Source organism: Lissotriton helveticus, chromosome 4_1 (genome assembly GCF_964261635.1).
Source record: "Lissotriton helveticus chromosome 4_1, aLisHel1.1, whole genome shotgun sequence".
Taxonomy (NCBI): domain Eukaryota; kingdom Metazoa; phylum Chordata; class Amphibia; order Caudata; family Salamandridae; genus Lissotriton; species Lissotriton helveticus.
This window is the reverse complement of record NC_136063.1, coordinates 590,971,019-590,992,547: the sequence shown is the minus strand read 5'-3', so window position 1 is coordinate 590,992,547 and position 21,529 is coordinate 590,971,019. Positions and strand designations below refer to the sequence as shown.

Genomic DNA, 21,529 nt, shown 5'->3' with positions numbered 1-21,529 from the left:
GTGGGCTATTTACTTTGGAGAAATGCTGAGAGGGAGCATGAATATTATGGTCACTCAATAAATGTCCCATCTCCTAACAATGCAGATATTTATGTCCATCAATAACGTTAAGAGTAGAAGAAGGGTGCTATTTTACAGTGTGGAGGTTGTCAGGGCCAGCAGTGGGTTTACTGGGGAGTATTAGAGACGTGTTGTCCCTCAGCCGGCCGTTGACACACCCAGCAGACCCCTTTCTGATGTACCTAATGCAATTTCATGTATTATTGTTCTTAGGTGTAGGAGGTAGAATGGCTGCTTACGAGGCATTGCACTGTGGCCACCTACTACGGGTGTGCTTTAATTAATAAGAGCGCATATATGACCTCTCTGGCTATGACATTTGGGGAAGGAAACGTCATTGGTTTTAAGGAACAAGGTGAACAGTGGCTTTTCTTGTTAGCAGGGCTAATCACCTTTTCCACGTATCCCATGTAAACGTGACAAGTGATGTAATGTTATTAAATAAATGGCAGACATTCTGTAAATAAAGTACATCGTCTTGTTTTGTTGCCGATATGTCTTCGATTGCGCGAATCTAGGCCGTTTTAGATATTACTTTGTTGATCCCAATAAAATTGGCCAACTTTGCTGCTGGCACTTGGCGGTTTCTTCTTAGTAGCACGTGGCCTGGTTTGCTTCCTGTACAGGATACTGTTCCGGAACAGTTTGTCTTGGTCACATATTAAACATTACACCACATATTTATCAGATACAGTTAGAGGCAGTGAATGCACCGCGCGATGCTTTAAATAGGATCCCTCCTTACTCCTGTTTACCATAAACTGTCAGCGTGACGCATGAATGTCAAAATACCAGTTTCGCAGTTCCTAAGTTCTCAAATTGCCTAAGAGCAGCTATTTCATACTGCAGAGTCATGAAGCACCCCAGCAGTCTTGGGTTGCACAACCTGTTTGCAGCCCACACCCAGATTTGAAGTGTGAAAACTTTTTTTTCTGGGAAAAAACCCGTGCAAGAAATGTAAAGATATGAGTCGCAGAGTGCTTTTTAATCGAGGCTGTTAGTTTGTCCTGGATGCTATAATGAGTTGTGCACGTCAAGAAAGCGGTCCTTACCTTACGACAGCAACATTAAATGAATCATTTGCTGTAATATGGATTTAAGTTGTCAGTATTAAGCAAAGTAACTAATGGGACACATGCTGAACAATCAATGCTTGTGCCACCTGAGTTAGCAACCCTGGCATGCAAGATAGCTGGTGTTACGTCAATGTAGTGTTATGTATTGCAAGAATGTATCCTCGTGGCTAAAACATGCATAATTACCATTGGATTTATGGTCAAGCATTGAAAGCAGGAATGTGGGCTACTATTAGCATTACCTCTTTGTACACTTCCTCAATCTACTTTTTAAAGAATGAGGCGAGTCCACCTCCTAGGCAGGCACTCCCATGGATTAATGCCCTCTCAAAAACAACATAAGCCCCTCTCATGACTTTCATCTGCCTTCTGGGCAGGCACACCTTGTATTCTTAGGGCAGATTTTTAGGTCTCGTTTGACAGCGCAAATGTCGTCATACTTTATGTGATCAACACAAAAAAAAGAGCGTTATGAAGCACTATTGAGGGAGGGGCTTCGGCACTGTCCACATGTTGATCTTCCTAGTTACAGGATTTCAATGGCAACCGTTGTGCACTTCTGCTGAAAAAGAGTGTTCCTCCACAAATAAATACAGAGTGTATTCTAGCCACTTTTCTCTGTTTTCCTGGTCACTTTTTGATAATACATTAACATTTTGTGTTTGGGCCTTTGAAGTGAGTGCGCTGACAACCTATTCAAACATAGATTGATTTCTCTATGGAAAGTGTATTCAACTTTGCTATTTCTTTTTTCTTTTTTTTTTTTTTTATTGAGCAACATTCAATCAAAGGATACAAAAATACATATTCATGAAATGTATAAAAAGTACTTCAAACATATTAAGACATCAAGAAGAATAAACAAGCATATTAATAGCAATATCACCCAATGAAAGAATTTAATAACATAGCAAAGCAAGAGAAAGAAAACAGAGTTAAATATATCTTATATCGTATGTTTCAGTAAATTAAACAGCGGTATTCCGCTCAGGTCAGATCGAGACAATGAGAGCAGGAGGCCTCACATCAGAATACCAGTTAGAGATTGGAGCCCAGATCTGGGCTCCAAGAAGTCTAGCTTTTTTACCTCTGGTGCCATAAATTGAGATCTCCTGTTTATAAGTGGCCAAAAATCGACTAAGCCACATCTGAAATGTAGGTGGCTCTAGGTCCTTCCAACGGGCAGCAAGAATAATACGGAAAATTGCAGTAGCTAAGAACATGGACCTTTGTTCCTCAATACTATGACCGAGAGAGTCATCATGGCCCATCACATAGAGAGTTACTGAATCTCGTATATTCCGTCCAAATACCTGGGCCCAGAATCTCATAATCATTACTTATATCTAATTTGGGGCATTCGGCGAACATATGAATTAAATTCGCTTGAGGTTGTCTACATCTTGGGCAGTTGTCATCAGCCCGTAAACCCCAGGAAAACAATTTTGCCGGTGTATAGTAAAGATTGTATATAACTCTATAATATTGGGCTTTAAGATTGGAAGCAATGAACAGTTTTGATGATAGGGCCAAAGAGAAATCAATATCGATGTTTGGATTACCCAGCCTTAGAGCCCAAGCTTGCTCAACCCGCTCTAAATCATCTTTAGTATTTTCAATCAATAACCGATATAGGCTACCTATACTAGTAGATCGTTTTCCAATGACTGAGAAAAGATGAATATTATCCAGTTCTATTCTGGGAACACAATTGCGAATACTCGTAAGCACCTGACAGTATTTAAGAAAATCAGTAGCTGAAATAGTATACTTCTGCTGTAGCGAATCAAAGGTGGTAGTATTTTCTTGGCAAAAAAAGTCTGCCACTGTCTTTATGCCTAGATTTTCCCATCTCCGGGAGGTACTATCACTAAGGCAGGCCGGTAGGATCGAACTATTCCACAAGGGAGTGTATTTTGTAAATTTTGGAATATTGAGTTGTTTAGATACAGATTTCCAAACCTTCCACGCATCAGTATTTACCTTTAATTGAATTTTTTTAAAATACGATGGTTCAACCTACCTTAAAAATAGCCCTTGGCATTTGGCCCCCAGACTCAACTCATAAATGGACGGAATAAAAAAAGCCCTAGTAGATGAAGTGGATACTTTACAATTTAACACAGGACCCATGTGTTGAATAAGTGTAGCCCATAGATATAAAGTTAGGCTAGGGATAGCTACCCCCCCCTGTCTAAAGGTAAAGTTAGAAGTGGTAGGGCTCTTCTCACCTTCCCAAAACTCCAGATGAACTTAGACATGGAAGAGTCAAGAATCTTAATTAAGCTACCTCCAGCCAAAACCGGAATTGTCCGAAACAAATAGAGTATTCTTGGGAAGATATTCATTTTTAGATAGTTAGCCCTTCCAATTATGGAAAGATGTAAGTTATCCACTCTCCTAAGATCTTCTTTTATTTTGTTAATCAAGGGAGAGTAGTTAAGATGGTTGATTTCGTTCACATCAGAGGACATGCATACACCTAAGTAATTTGCCTGTTTCACTTTATAGGGGCTCTCAAATGTCATATTATTTGTACACAGGACCATTGTTTTATTCCTATTAAGGGAATAGCCTGAATAAACGCCGAAAGTATGGGTGACTAGTTCAATTTCCTTGATTGCCTCAGTTGGATTTGTTGTTAAGATGGCCACGTCATCGGCATAGGCCAAAATTTTTGTTGAAAACAGGCCCACCGTGACAGGATGGATAAGGGGTGAAGAAAGTAATTTTAAAATTAGGGGATTAATATAGAGGGCAAATAAAATCGGGGAGCAGGGACAACCCTGCCTCGTGCCTCTTTGTATCTCAATAAACTCCGACTCAGAACCACAGATGGAAAGTTTTGCCTTTGGGTCTACATACAAGGCCTTTATGGCTTTGATGAACTTATGTCCAAAATTATTAAGTTCTAAGATGTTCCACAAGAATTGCCAAGAGACACGGTCGAATGCCTTCTCGGCGTCAAGAAGGATCATCGCCATCTCGCCCCCCGTGGCACCCATGATATCAAAGAGGGTAATGGCTCTATGGGTATGATCTGTGGTACCCTTTCCCGGAATAAAGCCATGCTGCCACGGGGAGACAAGACGCTCGACAACCCGACTGAGCCGACTAGCTAAGACCTTGGCGTATAGTTTTGAGTCGGAGTTTATAAGAGATATGGGCCTATATGAGGATGGAAGCTGGGGCGGTTTACCTTTTTTAGAAAAAATCACTATATTGGTATATTTCCAGGAGTCAGGCGGTATTGCATGATATAGGACCCCTAGAAACAGATCCAATAAATAAGGAAGTATTTGTTTACCCAGGACCTTATATAGATCCAAGGGGATTTTATCGGGTCCTGCGGCTTTGCCATTTGCGAGCTCAGACAATGCAAGCTCCAGCTCCGTAATTGAGATTTCCCTTTCAAGTTCTTCTTTGACTGATTCCTCAATCAATAGATTGGGGTCTATCTCCGACATCCAGTTGTTAAGTAAAGTTTTTAGATCTCTACCGGAATATAGATCTTCACTTTGATATAGCTTTTGATAATATTTCCGGAAGGCCTCAGCAATATCCTGTGAGGACGTGTATTGCTGGCCCTCATACTCAATCAGCTTTATATTATTATAGGATTGTTTTTGGCGTGTTCGGAGGGCTAGCTGCCTACCTACATTTTCTCCGGATTCATATAGATTGCTTTTATTTGCTTGATAAGTTTCCGCAGCTTTCCGGATTAAAGAGCTATTAATTTCAGTCTTCAAGACTAATATTTTATGAAGAGTGTCAATAGATAGATCTCCTTGGTGGATCTGGGTGGCATGATAAGCCTCAAGATTAGATAATTCCCGCATGAGCTCAAGGTTGTTGTTATCTTCTATTTTTTTATTCTTGGCGATAAATGATGTAGTTTCGCCCCTTAATGCTGCTTTGAAACAGTCCCAGACAATCAATCTGGGTGCACTGTATTGATTGCAATAAAAGAACCCCTGGGCCCAAGATGTTATATGGGTTATATATTCCAAGTTGACAAGTAGCTTTCTATCAAAAGACCATTGTGCTTGGGTCTACTAAAACTGGGCAAATCAAAAATAAGGGTAAGTGCGTTATGATCAGAGATTGTTTTTGGAGACTTGATTATATCCAATAGATCCAAATCCGCCAAAGATGTCATAATGTAATCTATTCGGACATATTTGTTATGCGGATATGAAAAAAAGGTAAATCCAGAATCGAAATTTATTCTCAAGTCCCAAACATCCAGTAAATTATGGCTATCCATCAATTGGCGTATAGCCCTATATACCTTAGGCTTACGTCCGTTATATTTCTGAGGTAATCGGTTATCTACAAAGGTCCCTAAAGAGATGTTAAAATCTCCACAAAGGATGAGAGGACCAGGCCAAGAGGCTAATTCTATGTCTAGATCGCTAAACAATAAAGGATCATCTAAATTTGATCCGTATATTGTACATATAGTAGGACCTGATTCTAATTGAGCTATAGCCCATCTGCCATGTTTATCAGCCAATTTGCGTCTAGGATCACCAAGCGTTGGTTTTGCTAAAATAGCGACCCCCCTTATTTTAGATGTTTGAGAAGTGGCTACGATCACATTATACCCTGGGATCTTTAACAATTCTTTATCAGATTCTGTAATATGGGTCTCCTGTAAGCATAGAATATCAACAGGATCTTGTCGCAGTAGTTGATATAGTTGCGTCCTTTTATTTCTGTCGTTAAGACCAGCTTTATTCCAGCTGCAGAGTTTTACTCTCCCCATTTAGGATAGTAGATCCCAGACCTAATCATTACAACACAAATAAACATGTAACCACAGATATCAAGCCGCTGGTTCATAAACTGACTTTTCCTTATTACCATCATTTGATCCCATACACAAAGAAATACTTGACATTGTCTTATTTGATTGAAGTTGCTCATTTTTATAATTTTTCCCCTCCCCTACCCACCACCCCCTCCCCCCACACACCGACCACCGAGGCATTTAGACTCTAATAGAGTCTGTGGTGATGGTGAGACGTTCCCTGACCAGCACCACTAACGCAAAACTTATGTGTTCAAAGACCGATAGAAATGAGAAGTGCAAAAGTAATGAATCAGAAAAGAAAAATAGAAAGGAAAAAAAACAATAATCTAGGAATATTTCTAAGAGGAGAGAAAAGGATAACGAAATACATAGAAAGAAAAAAGAGATCGCAAGAAAGTAGATACCAAACAAAAAGATGAATAAGAAAAATGAGATGATTATTTTAGCATCTATAATCCTAATGACATGATTAACAAAATGATATCTGCATATATAACTGACATATGCCTGATAAGTAGTTACATCGGTGTAAACTCCATCAGTGCTCAGTCTCAAAATACTCTGCACATTCAATTACTCTGCTGTTACATAAAATGTCAAAACTCAGGTCAAACTATCTAAGAATTCTTTAGCTTTTATCTCTGAGGTGAAGAATTTAACCTGGGCATTATAAATAACCTTCAGCTTAGCAGGGTTATTAAGGTACACCTGAGCCTTTTTGGCCGAAAAGGGTTTGATCAACTGGCGAAGGCGCCATCTTCTCTCCACAGTAGTGTGGCAAAAATCAGGCCTAACAAAGTAAGAAATAGAGTTTCTGGTGCGCCGAGCTTCGGGCTTTGCTTTGTCTGCAATGGCCTGGCGGAGAAGAAAGTTTCCAAAATATACCAACACTGCACGGGGATATCTCCCCTGCGGTGAAGAGGCCTTCAAGGTAAATGGAATTCTTTGAGCTCGTTGCACTTCCATATCCCAATTCCAAGAGGCAAGCTCCGGAAGTGTATCTTTAAATAGCTGGATAATGAAAGTACGTATATCCTCGCCCTCGCTTTTTTCAGGGATTCCAAGGACGCGAAGATTATTGCGTCGAAGGCGATTTCCCAAGTCCTCCAACTTCCATCTAACGTCCTTTAGTTCCTCTTCATGGGATTCCACTCGTTCTTGAGTAACTGTGGCTTCTGCTTCGTTACTCACTATGCGGTCTTCCATCTCCGTCATTCTTACATTAGAAGCTGCAACAGACTTTGAAAGTTTTCGGACTACGCCCTGTACCTTATGTAACGCCAGTTGTGCCCTTCGACCATCCCTTGAGGTCTGTTCCCGATAGGAGGCGATCGCTTGGAGAACTGTATCCATTACAGTGGTCAGTGTAGCACTTTGTTGATCTAAAGAGACGGATGACTCAGGCTGGGATATGGCGGCATGCTCCTGAGGATTAAGGACTGGTGCTGGTGCTGGAGAATAATCCCACAATAGTCCTGTTGCACCATGGTGGGTCCTTTTCTTCCTCCGTACAGTTCTCCTACCTCCCCTAGCTTCATCCTGGGCTGGGTCATGGCCACTCTCCGTTGCGCTAGTATCAGAGCCAGTATCGATCTCTGATTCCAAGTCTGACTCATGTGACCACCTAAGCTCATCAAGTCCCTCAGATATTGAATAAAAATCAGACGGGTCTCTGTCTGTGTCTAGCGAGTCAGATATAGTACAGTCCTTGCGAGCCTTAGATGTCTTCCCCCTGGGATCTGGACATTCTGTATTTTGCACCATAGATTGATTGACGACTTCAACATTAGCTTCAGTTTCAGGTTCAGGCTCAGGTTCATTAATCATTGACAGTGTGTTTATCGGAGGTGGTAATGAATTGGGGTCTTCCAGAACCAAGCTCTGAACAGGTACAGAGATAGAAACAATAGCCATAGGGGTAGGGATAGAAACAGAGAGAGCATGAACTGATGCCTGTAAATCACTACCTTCACGGGTCACAAGCAGCTGTTTCTCAGTAACCTGCGGGTGATTAGTCATGTTTGTTGCTGAGACAATCGAATCTCCATTTACAAATACAGCGTCGGGCTTCCCTGTCACCCCCCCTCTCGATCAGGCATGAGAGCACCACCTCCTGGCAGCACTCTCCCAGTCTTACCTACAGTCTCCAGTCCGAGGGGGGTGGGGCCCGCCAACATGGATCGGTCCGCCGTAGTCGACGCTGTAATTGTTGACAGGTGAAGGGGAAGAGAAGCGGGCGTCTTCCTAAGGAGTTCAACCACTGAGGGACCCGGTCCGGGTGTGGACGGTAGTTGCTTCGATGATTTAGATTGTTTCCCTGAGGCTGGAGCTTGAGCGATATCAGAGCCGGGAGTCTCCTCAGAGCTTAGCGCTCCAGCTCGCTTCAGCGCCAGCTCTCGATCTCGGAGAGCCTGCTTCGCCGCTTGGGTTTTGGAAGCGGCAGCGGCAACATTCTTTGGGGCCATTTCGTTTGTACTCGGTTGATGAACAGAATCAGCCCCGGGAAAGCAGGCAGGGTCAATCGCGGCCACAAGGCTAGTTTGTGAGTCGTCTATATTGTGATGTCTGGTAGTGACTTTAGCAAGTCGGGTGCGTCCAGCAAATCTCAGCACAGCGAAACCAATGAGCGAGGACAAAAGGGACAGGCGAGATCGCAGTGCCAAGACCGCCGTTATATCCACCGAATCTTCAGTACGGAGCCCCTCCATCCGGTTCAGGGCCGTTGGAAGCAATCCGAGAGTAAGTTTAGGGTGTTGCGTTATTGCACTATTGCACTATTGCACTGCTTCGTGTCAGGCTTGTGTCAGTCTTTATTGTTCATTCTACTAACCCCGTATTAAGTTTTGGCAACGTCTTTCTGATTGCTTTCTGATTGCTTTCCTCTGAACTTCACAAGCGGCACTTCTCACATCATTGCAAAGGGGTACTGGTCAGCGGAGCTTCTCACAGCGGTCTAGAACACCGCCGCCATCTTGCCTCCGCAACTTTGCTATTTCTTGTGCAAAGTTATCAGTACTAACATCGATGTTCTCTTCCTTTACACCTGGACATACCAGCTCCTCTTTTTCCCCAGACTCTATTTCAGGACCAAAGTAACGGAACTGTATATCATCACAGACTTTTTCAACCTCTGATACCGTGCCATAAAAAGTGCTTTGTTCATTTCTCCTAAACACAATGCTGGACTTTTTACAAAGTACATAGTCGTCTAACTACATTTTGCATTTTTGAATGATGTACAGCACATTCGGAAATGATGAAAGGTGCTTGTGCACACTTTCTTGAACAGACACACCAGTGAATGTACTTGTATATTAGTATATATCCTTGTACGGATCCAATTCTTACAACACTGCACTTTTCTGCTTCACACTTCTACCTGGAAAATGACATAGAAAATGTCTTAATATATCCTGGTGAACACTACACATACTGCTATGCTCCCATTTATACACAGGGGCATGCCTACACCATCCTTGTACCTCTTGAGCTATCACTTCCTCTACATTTCTAGGAACTGTCTCTTCTTTTGAAATGGGAGTAGCATCTTTTACCTCATAACATCGACCAATTGTTTCAACTGCATGCACTAATGTGTTCTCTTGCAATTAGCTTTCTTCATTAAAGAAAGGCTCAGTACTAGACACATGCTTCCATTCTCTGAAGACTTGAACAAAAGTATTTTTATTAATACTTTTTTTCTGGCTTTTTCTCTTCATAATCAACACTATTTTATCAGTGTTCTCATTCTCTTCTGATCAAAATAAATAGTTTCTGCTTCACAACAAATGCTTTACAACTACACTCTCAATATGTTGTTTTTGCTCCAGTGTTTCCCTTCTCTTATAATGCTGCATGTTTCATTACAAATTCTGTATTATCCTACTACGAAACATTCTCACTCTTAGTTCCTTAAATTGATCCTGTTTTCTTGATGAACTAGTTGTTTTCTTATAGTACTTTGCATTTCACTTACTCCTTTTCCTTTCCAAGCTGATTTTAAACATCGCCTTTTATTAGCATGTTTTTGTACATTTTCCATTTTTCCACATACTTGTTAGAAAGGCGACCCCGGGGGAGGCAGAAGATGTCTGACTGACCACCCCTAGGTCCACCTCTCCGTCAAGAAGTAGCCGAGCGTTACTGAGAGACCTCCTGGGTGAGGGCCCTCTCCTAGGATCGCACAGCAGAGTAACCACACACCACAAATGGACACCACACCAGAGGTCGAGTTCGTAAGCTTTATCAGGAAGTAAAGGCCGCTGGCTCCCAGCGATATGTACAAGTAGACCGAGGGGTCTGTAAAGTCTCGGAAAAGGGGGGTCAGGGAAGCGGGACAGTCTCGGTTGGGGTGTATGAAGGGATACCCTGCGCACAGCTCTCAATCCTCGAGCCGGGGGTTCCGAGAGGTTGAGCCGCGGCAGCGCCAGCAGGCTCTCAAGATGGTTCGGCAAAGGTGGGCCGCGGCAGCGCCAGCAGGCTCTCAAGATGGTTCGGCAAAGGTGGGCCGCGGCAGCGCCAGCAGGCTCTCAAGATGGTTCGGCAAAGGTGGGCCGCGGCAGCGCCAGCAGGCTCTCAAGATGGTTTGGCAAAGGTGGGCCGCGGCAGCGCCAGCAGGCTCTCAAGCTCTCGTAAGGTTCCAGGAAAAATGAGTTCTTCTGGGGTCGGCCGTGACAGCGTCAGCAGGGCTTTCCAGTCCAGGATACAACTGACGTCCTAATCCAGGGCTGGCCCAGATATAGGACTGGAGTCCTTTGATGTCCGGACCCTCGCGCCTGGGGGTCAGAGGGGCCGGGATGATGGTGTCCAGACACCCAGCAGGGGGGTGGAGCCAGCGCCCAGGGAGGCCGGAGGGCGATCGAAACCAGGCGTCCGGGGACGGCTGGAGGGCCATCGAAACACCCTTTTCTCCGGGATCTGTCGAGTGGCCACTCGACCACCTGGGTGGATCTTGGTGCCTCGATGTCTGGGCTGTGCTGAGGCCTGGGCCGGGGCCGAGGCCACGTGGTCGTGACGTGGTGGGCCCAAGATGGAGTCGGGCGCAGCCTCGTGCTTAGGTCGTGAGGGCCCACGCTGGAGCCAGGTCGGTAGTGGGGGTCAGGGATGGTGGCCGGACCAGCAATGTTGGGGCGTGCAGTGTCGGGCAAAAGGGCTGCCCGATGCTGGGTGGAGGGCCGATGTCGTCCTGGACCCACCATGCGGGAGGGGTAGGACCACGCCATGAGGCCGGGTCCAACACGCGTCCCCCCCAGCTGAAGGCAGGGGAGAGTCACCCATCTTCTTGGGGATTCTCCTCGCCGAGGCGGAAGAATCTGGAGAGGCCGTCAGCATTGGCGTGGTCGTTGCCGGGGCGATGCTCCACAGTGAAGTCCATCCCTTGCAGGGAGATGGACCATCGCAACAGTTTCGGGTTCTCGCCCCGCATCTGCATCAACCACCACAGGGGCCGGTGGTCGGTCTGGACCCGGAAGTGGGTGCCGAAGAGGGAGGGCCGGAGCTTCTTTAGGGCCCACACGACGGCGAAGGCTTCCCTCTCGATGGTGCTCCAGCGCTGTTCTCTGGCTAGCAGCCGCCGGCTGATGAAGGCAACGGGAAGGTCGATTCCCTCAGAGTTCACTTGGGAGAGGACCGCCCCAATGCCGTGCTCCGAGGCGTCGGTTTGGACCACAAACTCTCGGCTGTAGTCGGGGGCCTGGAGCACAGGGGCGGTGCACATGGCAGTCTTTAGAGTCTCGAAGGCTGCTTGGCACGCTGGGGTCCAGCACACCTTCTGGGGTAGCTTCTTGGAGGTCAGTTCTGTGAGGGGCCCCACAATGCTTCCATAGTCTTTGATGAAGCGCCGATAGTATCCTGTGAGCCCCAGGAAGGCTCGGACGGCTGTTTGGGTGATTGGGGGCTCCCAGGCCCGGATGGCATCAATCTTTGGCTGGAGGGGAGCCACCCGGCCGCTTCCCACCTGGTGACCCAGATACGTCACGGACCCTTGGCCGATCTGGCACTTGCTGGTCTTTATGGTTAGTCCGGCCCGTCGGAGGGCCGACAGGATCTCTCGGAGGTCGGTCAGGTGCTCACCCCAGTGGCGGCTGTACACCGCAATGTCGTCTAGATAGGCGGCACTGAATTCTTCTAGTCCGGCCAGCACTCTATTCACGAGTCTCTGGAAGGTGGCCGGGGCGTTTTTCATGCCGAAGGGCATCACCTTGAAATGGTAGTGGCCATCAGGGGTCGAGAAGGCTGATCGTTCTTGTGCTCCAGGGGTGAGGCCGATCTGCCAATACCCGGCCGTGAGATCGAAGGTGCTGAGATACTTCGCAGCCCCCAGGCGATCGATCAGTTCATCCGCCCGGGGGATGGGATGGGCGTCGGTCCTGGTGACGGCATTCAGCCCCCGGTAGTCAACACAGAACCGGAGCTCCGGGGGCGTGCCGGGGGCGGCGGCTTTAGGGACCAGGACAACTGGGCTGGCCCACGGACTGTTGGAGGGTTCGACTACCCCCAGTGCTAGCATCTTGGCCACCTCGGACTGGATGCAGGCCCGAACTCGATCGGGCACTCGGAAAGCTCGGTGTCTTACAGGCGGGCTGTCTCCGGTGTCTACATCGTGGACACACCACCGGGTGACTCCAGGGGTGAGGGAAAACAGATCTGCAAACTGCCCCAGCAGCTGCCGGCAGTCATGGTGCTGCTCCGGGGTCAGGGTGGAGGAGAGCATGACCCCTTCGATGGAGCCGTCCTTCTCAGTGGTGCTCATGAGATCTGGCAGCGGTTCGGAGTCGTCTTCAGCTCCTTCATCGGTCGCTAACAGCAGGCTTAGTTCAGTGCGGGCAAAGTGCGGCTTGAGCCGGTTAGCGTGTAGAACCCGGAGGGGGTTCCTGGGGGACTCCATGTCCACCAGATAGGTGACGGGGCTCTTGCGCTCCACCACTCTGAAGGGCCCCGTCCACTTGTCTTGGAGGGCACAAGGTTCAACCGGGGACATGACCCAGACCTGCTGGCCCGGTTCGAATTCGATGGACGAGGCGTTCTGGTCATACCAGCGTTTCATCTCCTCCTGACTGGCTTCAAGGTTGGCTTCGGCAAGTTCCCGGAACTTCCGAGTCTGGTTGCGGAGGGTCAGGAGGTACTGGTAGACATCTGGTGGAGCACCTCGGGCAGCCGTCTCCCAGCCTTCTTTGACCAGGCTGAGGGGGCCCCGGACCGGGTGCCCATACAATAGTTCGAAGGGGCTGAACCCCAGGGACTTCTGGGGTACTTCGCGGTACGCAAACAGGAGGCAAGGCAGCAGAACATCCCATTTGCGTCGTAGTGGCTCCTCGAGGCCCTTGATCATTCCCTTCAGTGTTCGGTTAAACCGCTCCACAAGTCCATTTCCTTGGGGGTGATACGGGGTGGTGAACTTATATGTGACCCCGCACTGTTGCCACAGGGATCGCATATACTTGGAAATAAAGTTTGTGCCCCGATCACTCACGACTTCTCGGGGGAAGCCGACTCTGGAGAAGATCCCCATTAGGGCTCGGCCTACTACTGGGGCCGTGATGGTTCGGAGGGGGATGGCTTCTGGATATCGGGTGGCATGGTCCACCAGCACGAGGATGAAGTGGTGCCCTTGAGGGGTGCAGGGGTCCAGGGGCCCCACGATGTCTATCCCCACTCGCTCGAAGGGGGTGGTGACCACGGGAAACGGCTGGAGCGGGGCTTTGACTTTCCCCCCGCTCTTCCCGCTGGCTTGACAGGTCGGGCAGGATCTGCAGTGATTGTGCACATCGTTGCGCATTTTCGGCCAGTAGAAATGAGTCACCAGGCGGCTGTAAGTTTTGTCCTGCCCCAGGTGCCTGGCAAGGGGCACATCATGTGCTAAGTTCAAGAGGAAGTCTCGAAATCGGAGGGGAACGACCAGCACCCGGCTGGCCCCTAGTTCGGCAATCTTCTGTTCACTGTAGAGAAGGTCGTTGTCCCAATAGACCCAGTGGGACCCCGCAGGGTCTCCAGCGGCTTGAGTGGCGGCTTGTCGTCGAATTCTCTCGAGGGAGGGACAGGTGCTCTGTTCTTGTCGGAATTGTTCGCGGGTGGGGCCACCTTCTTGGCACCACTGAGCTAGTTCCGGCAGGTGGCCGAGCTCGGTGATTTCCTCATGGCTGGGCCCCGGGGGGCCGGGTTCAGGGTCGGTATCCTCAGGGACGGCGGGCGGTGGAGGTGCGGGCCACTCCGGCTCCTCGATCGGGGCTTCCTCCGTGGGGGGGGAGGCCCGGGCAGACATGGAGCGGGTGGTCGCACAAACCCACTCGGGAAGGCCTAGCATCCCCAGATGCTCTCTCCGCTCTATGCCGGCCCAGAGGGAGCTTTCCAGGTCGTTCCCGAGGAGGCAGTCCACGGGGGCATCGTCTCGGACAGTCACTTTCAGCATGCCCGACACCCCTCCCCACTCGAAGGGGATGCGGGCCATCTGGCACAAACTTTCAGAGTTGTCAGCCGACCGCACTGGGCACAAGACGTTGGGGAGAATTTGTTCTGGGGTCACCAAGTGGCAGCGGACCGCCGTCACGCTGGCTCCAGTATCCCGGAGGGCTTCGGCCCGGCGTCCATTGATGGTGACCCATTGGCGGTATTTCTGGGTGTTACCTGGGATCGGGTCTCGGGGGATCATGTCTCGATCACCCAGGCATGCTAAGATCATGGCTGCGGGCTCCCACTCGGCCTGCTCGGTGTCGTCGCCCTCTTCTTCGCCTCCCTCTGCACTCAGGGCGGCAGCCGCGATCTGGCGGCTCGGGGGACCGGTGGTGCCGGGTCGCTGGTTCATCGGCAGAGAGGGTCGTTCGCATAATGGCCCTGCCGCTGGCATCTGTGGCACGTAACATTCGGGCGGGGCCCGGGTCTTGCTGGGGGGCCTCCCCTCCAACCCAGGGATGGCGACGGGGAGGTAGGGGATGACCCCGCGGGGGTGTCTCGGCCCCTGCTCTGGCCTCCTCCGCCGCCTCGTGGTCGGTGGTTCCCCAGGGATCCCCGGCCGTAGTCTCCCATCGGACTCCGGGGAACTCGGTTGCTCACCCATCTATCCGCCTCGACAGCGAGTTTTCATGGCTCTGTCAATTTGCTGTCGAGGAGGTGCTGCCGGAGTTCGACGAAGCAATTATTGGAAAGATGCTCCCATAGGATGAGGTCGACCAACTGCTGGTAGGTGGTGACCTGGCAGCCTCTGATCCACCCTTCGAAGGCTCTGCTGTAAATGTTCACGTACTCCACCCAAGTGGTACCGGGGATTTTTTTACAGTCTCGAAATCGCTGCTGGTACATTTCGGGGGTGAGTCCGTAGCGAGTGAGGAGGGCGGTCTTCATGTGTTCGTACGAGGTCATCTCGGCGTCGGGGAGCTCTAGCAGGGCGTCTCTCCCCTCGTTGATGAACTTCCCCCATAAGCCGGCGCCCCAGTCTTTGAGGGGTACTCGATGGGCGGTCATGGCGACCTCGTAGGCCTTGAACCACTGTTGGATGTCGTCGTTCTTATAGTATTCTTTGACGACCTCCTTGGGTATGTGCACCTTCGTGTCCCCCGGCGGGGGTGAGGCCTTACCCCCGGCGGTGCCGGTTTCCATTGTCTTGGCCTTGATTTCCAGTTCTTTGAGGCAGCGCTCATGCTCGAGCACGAGTTTCTTTTCTTCGAGGTCTCGTTGTCTTCGCCTTTCCTCTAGGTCTCCTTCCAGCCGTAGTTGCTCGAGGGCTAATTTCCTTTCTGCCAGCTGTATCTCTCCTTCTTGTCGGAGTCGGGCGAGCTCCAGCTCGTGGAGCCGGTTCCTCTCTCGTTCTCGGGCGTCTCCGTGGGGGAGGCCCGTGTCTAGGTCTGCGGGTCTTTCCCCCGCTGGGTTCGCGTCGGTCTCCGGGCGTCCATTCGGGCCCGGGTTATCTTCATTCTGGGGCGGCGCGTTATCGGCGTCCGCCCAGGCTTGCAGGGCTGATTTAAAATCCTCTTTGGTGTTGAGGCCCGTGGTAGCGATGCCTAGGTCTTTGCAAAATTGTTTTAATTCCTTGTGGCTGTAATCTTCCATCTATTCTTTCTGGAATTCCGCTGTCGGTCTGGTTTCCTGAGTAGTCATGGTCGCGGTGTGTTTTTCTCGGTAGTGAGTGAATTACTCTCGTGTACGATCTGCGTCGGCTCGGATCCCGTCGCCTGCCACCAATGTTAGAAAGGCGACCCCGGGGGAGGCAGAAGATGTCTGACTGACCACCCCTAGGTCCACCTCTCCGTCAATAAGTAGCCGAGCATTACTGAGAGGCCTCCTGGGTGAGGGCCCTCTCCTAGGATCGCACAGCAGAGTAACCACACACCACAAATGGACACCACACCAGAGGTCGAGTTCGTAAGCTTTATCAGGAAGTAAAGGCCGCTGGCTCCCAGCGATATGTACAAGTAGACCGAGGGGTCTGTAAAGTCTCGGAAAAGGGGGGTCAGGGAAGCGGGACAGTCTCGGTTGGGGTGTATGAAGGGATACCCTGCGCACAGCTCTCAATCCTCGAGCCGGGGGTTCCGAGAGGTTGAGCCGCGGCAGCGCCAGCAGGCTCTCAAGATGGTTCGGCAAAGGTGGGCCGCGGCAGCGCCAGCAGGCTCTCAAGATGGTTCGGCAAAGGTGGGCCGCGGCAGCGCCAGCAGGCTCTCAAGATGGTTCGGCAAAGGTGGGCCGCGGCAGCGCCAGCAGGCTCTCAAGATGGTTCGGCAAAGGTGGGCCGCGGCAGCGCCAGCAGGCTCTCAAGCTCTCGTAAGGTTCCAGGAAAAATGAGTTCTTCTGGGGTCGGCCGTGACAGCGTCAGCAGGGCTTTCCAGTCCAGGATACAACTGACGTCCTAATCCAGGGCTGGCCCAGATATAGGACTGGAGTCCTTTGATGTCCGGACCCTCGCGCCTTGGGGTCAGAGGGGCTGGGATGATGGTGTCCAGACACCCAGCAGGGGGGTGGAGCCAGCGCCCAGGGAGGCCGGAGGGCGATCGAAACCAGGCGTCCGGGGACGGCTGGAGGGCCATCGAAACACCCTTTTCTCCGGGATCTGCCGAGTGGCCACTCGACCACCTGGGTGGATCTTGGTGCCTCGATGTCTGGGCTGTGCTGAGGCCTGGGCCGGGGCCGAGGCCACGTGGTCGTGACGTGGTGGGCCCAAGATGGAGTCGGGCGCAGCCTCGTGCTTAGGTCGTGAGTGGCCCACGCTGGAGCCAGGTCGGTAGTGGGGGTCCGGGATGGTGGCCGGACCAGCAATGTTGGGGCGTGCAGTGTCGGGCAAAAGGGCTGCCCGATGCTGGGTGGAGGGCCGATGTCGTCCTGGACCCACCATGCGGGAGGGGTAGGACCACGCCATGAGGCGGGGTTGAACAATACTATTACACAATGATGCTCAATTTGGTTGGCCTTAGTTGGTTATAGTGACAACCCAATGATCAAAGTTGTAAACTTGATTGGTTCATCGGGATATAGTTAGCTCAGATGCCATGGATCTTATGAAACTATAATGAAGGAATTAATAAGCGGACTGAAGAAAACTTACTTTTCTTAGAGTGACAAAATCTGAAGTCAGCAAGAACCCTCCAAGAATGGCAGGCAGTAAAAAGGAAAAAGCAGGAGGTAGCAAGAAGAAGAGGAGAACAGGTGCCTTCTGGAGTGAGCTACACGCTGAAAGAGCGTCCAATTCACTGTTTCCCTTTATATGCTGCTAAGGATTTGACCTGAAACATGAAATAAAAAATAACAGAATAGAGTTCACCTGCATATTGGAATTTCAGAGATATGTATAAAAAATAAAGTAACCCCATGGTAATTCCTGGCACTGAAGTAAAGGATTAGTAAAGGAGAGGTTTAGAATCACACTTTCCTAAGAGCTAAGGCCACCAGCATTGTCCAACCAAGGAGAGACCATCAGAAAAAGAACATGTGAGATCGGGGTCAAGCGGGGTCAAGCAACCACACCTCACTGCATGCGAGTAAATGCGTACCGTATGACTTCAAGCCTTTGCTTTCATATCATGAGACACTGGCACTCAAGGCTTTTAAGGAGCAGGGAAATATGCCACCACCTAAGTTCAGGAATAGCATTTTAAAAAATGCCTTCTTCCTTAAGTTTTCTTACCAGCACATGCAACCCCTCCCTCTCCCCGGATGACCAAGTTTGCCTAGATTTCAGTGAAAAAAAAGTTGACTCAAATGATGAGCATTATTCTGAAAAGCAGTGTGCCAGAAAGACAATATCTCTTCCAGTCTATAACAAATGGAAAAATATACAGATGAATGTGAAAATCACATGTATCATTGTCTTCACACTCTTCTTGACCGTTGACATTAATAGGTGAGGGGAATCTTTCTCTTCCTTTTCAAAGGCTTAGTGGAAGTGTCAGGTTTTAAACAAGAAACATGAATGAAAGGATGAACCTTCTACAAGGCTGGCAATTGCAACCTAACAGTCACTGAATTTATAATACGAATAAAATGATCCATCGAATTATGGAGTTAGTTCTTAACAGCAAAGCGAAAAAGGTAGGTGTTTAGAAGAGAGCCAAAGTTTATTCCCACAGTTCTATAGTTTGGTGTGGGTCCCCGATGTTCATGGATCTGCATATACTGTACATTTTGAGCCTTTGCTACATTAAGTACCAATTGTTTGTTGGTTGTAGATAGTATTTATGAGATACCTTGGACAGCTGAACAGATATATTTAAAAGGAGAAGAGATGGAAAGGCTCAAGGATGAAATCTGTAAGATACAAAAAATTGACTAAAGACAATGTAGAACTTGATGGATTATTATAATTAAACTCAACTGTTGGAAGCAGGGATTTCTAATTAGTTTGAGAGTTGTTGACAAACCTGCATTAATAGGTTTCCAAAATGTTATTTAACCTTTCCGTTTACCCATTTGTCTGTGGATGACAACCAGATGAAAGAACTCTATAAGTTTCCAATTTTTTACACAATGGTTCCATATTAATACGAAGTGGGGATCTTGATCTGAAACTATCTGGGTAGAAGGCCATGAAGTTGAAAAGGTGAGAAAAAATACATTTGCCATTTAGGTGGCATTAGGAATTTTGGCTAAAGATTTAAAATGAGTTATTTTAGTGAAATAATTCACGGAAGCAAGATAGGAGTGCAACCCTCAGAGTAAGTCTACAATAAAATCAGTAAATCTGTACACAAAGGAGTTAAGACTTATGCCCACGTTTACACCTATACCATGAACAAAACCGTCTCTGAGTGGCTCACCCCTACAGAGTGCATCCTTGAGCCATGTGAAAGTATAACTTCAAGTCCTTCACCCAACCACTCATAGCTAATAACCCCCCACTTTACACAGTCTTTGTCTGTAGGATTTAGTATTGACTATATATACATGGACATGCATTGGCACACACAATCTTTGACTTTACTCAGATGTGATAGACAACAGATTTTGTCTCTAAGCCAAAACCTATATGGAAACATCTCTCAGCAACCAACTCCAGATGCTCATGACCCTCATCCTGTGCAGCGGAGGTTACTGCCTGCACCCAAAGCTTTCTGGGTTGCCAATCCCTTCAGGGTACAATGTTCGCCTATGTCCTACTCATACAGCTGTCCCTCTACCAAAAGTAATCCTTTACTGTATATGTCCATAGCTTCTTTTTTCCTATTTTGTGATGGTTCATGGAATAATTGGAATAGCAGTGCTATGGATGATGCCATTTAACATGTCATGAGTGATGTAATGTGCAAAGTCAGGAGTGTAAGTTATAGTATATTAAACCATCACTGGGTTAATTCTGTAGTTATTATGTTTTGGTTTGTAACCATAACTGCACTCCAAATATGTTTTTTCAATTGATTTTCAAAGTTTTTAAACAAATGTTATTGTGTTATGAGCAAACCTAACCCTAACTTTACTTTAACCATATGTTTTTCAATGAATGTCTGTTGTTTTATATTCATATTCAATGTGAATGGCTTTTGGTTGTCTGCAGTGGTGTTGAGACCAATGATTTCAAAGCTATACACGGCATTGGTAGGGTGGAAGGCCATGTGTCCCACACACTGTGGCTTTTAAACCCTCAATGCAGGCAGCCCTTGATAAAACATGTCAAGACTGAAATGTTCTTTCGGTGGGACAAATTGAAGGATAGGGAAGAAAGTCATTGAATAAGCCAAAGCTGTAGACAAGACCTAAACATAGATTGGCAAGTCAAACACATTCTGTGTAGGAGCACTCCATGCATGTAGGAGAGTGTAGCCATATCAGGGCCTTTACATTGTCAGAACAGTGTGCTATCAGAGTGCAAAACAAACAATTTGCAAGATAGTAAACTTCTTGCTATTAGGCATGGGTATGTACAAATATTTTGTCGTGCAAATGCAGCATCCATTTCCGCTGTTGTGTTGCTATCTGTATTGTTGCATGCAAATGTGTAAACATCTCAACTTCTACCCACCCATCTGATTTTGCATTTATACATTGCATGTTCATCTTTCCACAACATTTACAACTAACATGCAACCAAGGACACATAGTAAATATGCTCTGCCAGGTCTGATCATGAAACTGCAGTCTTTAACTTTATATGTAGACATTTTATTGAAAAGAACATCCTTTTCTAAAATTAGGGCTGCTTTTTGGGGTTAATTTAGAATTTAACGTTATGATAGCCAAAATGAATATTGCAAATGTAGTTTATCATGAAGCACTTTTGTATTTATTTTGGAAGTACACAGTGCTGTTTTACCTAAATCCCCTACTTTCTGCCACTGCATAATCTATTTATTGATGTAGCCTGACTGAATAGTAGTCCACTTGATAACATAACATAACATACTATACCATAACATAACGTAACATAAAGTAGCATAACATAACATAATATAACATAACGTGTTGTCCTGAGCCTGGGTGAAATACTCTTCTGGCGCTCTGTTGGGGCACGATTAAATTGCCCTTTTGGGTAGTCCCTGTTGCATACAGGGTACTATTTTTAATTCGTCTTGGAAAGAACTTGCATAAAATTGTTTTAATCTGTTTTAGATAGTTCCGCCTCTTGTTTTCCTTTCCTGCACACCTTTGTCAGGCAGCGCTCTAGTGTTTGCAGACTCTCATGAGCACTTCTATATAAAAAAATGGCGGTAACTGTGTTGTACTCAGGCTGGGAGGAATACTCTGGTGGAGCTCTGCTGCGGCACGATTAATTTGCACTTTTGGGCAGTTCCTGTGGTGTACAGGGTACTATTTTACATTTTTCTTGCAAAGGTCTTGTCTATACAAGACCTTTACAAGAACATTTTTGATCTGTTTTAGAGGTATACACTTCTTGTTTTCCCTTCTCGGTAAGTCCTGGAGGTGCCATCTTTGTCAGGCAGCCTTCTAGTGTTTTGCAGATGCTTATGAGCTCTGCCTATAAAACAACGTCCTTAGTGTGGTTTTTAACTGTATTGTACTCACACTGGGGGAAATGATGTGCTGGCGCTCTGGAATGCTCTTCTGGCGCTCAGTTTGGGCACAATTAATTTGCACTTTTGGGCAGTCCCTGTTGTGAGAATCCTGGTTTAAATCCCTGCTATATAAGCTATAAAATGATACTGGC

The 21,529-nt window shown here is 47.8% G+C and overlaps 1 long non-coding RNA gene across 1 annotated transcript in view; it reads left to right on the top strand.

Moving 5' to 3' along the window:
• LOC144827250 (uncharacterized) overlaps positions 1-21,529 on the top strand; it is a 645,184-nt gene that overhangs the window by 80,155 nt on the left and 543,500 nt on the right. The gene's annotated exons all lie outside the window — the stretch shown is intronic.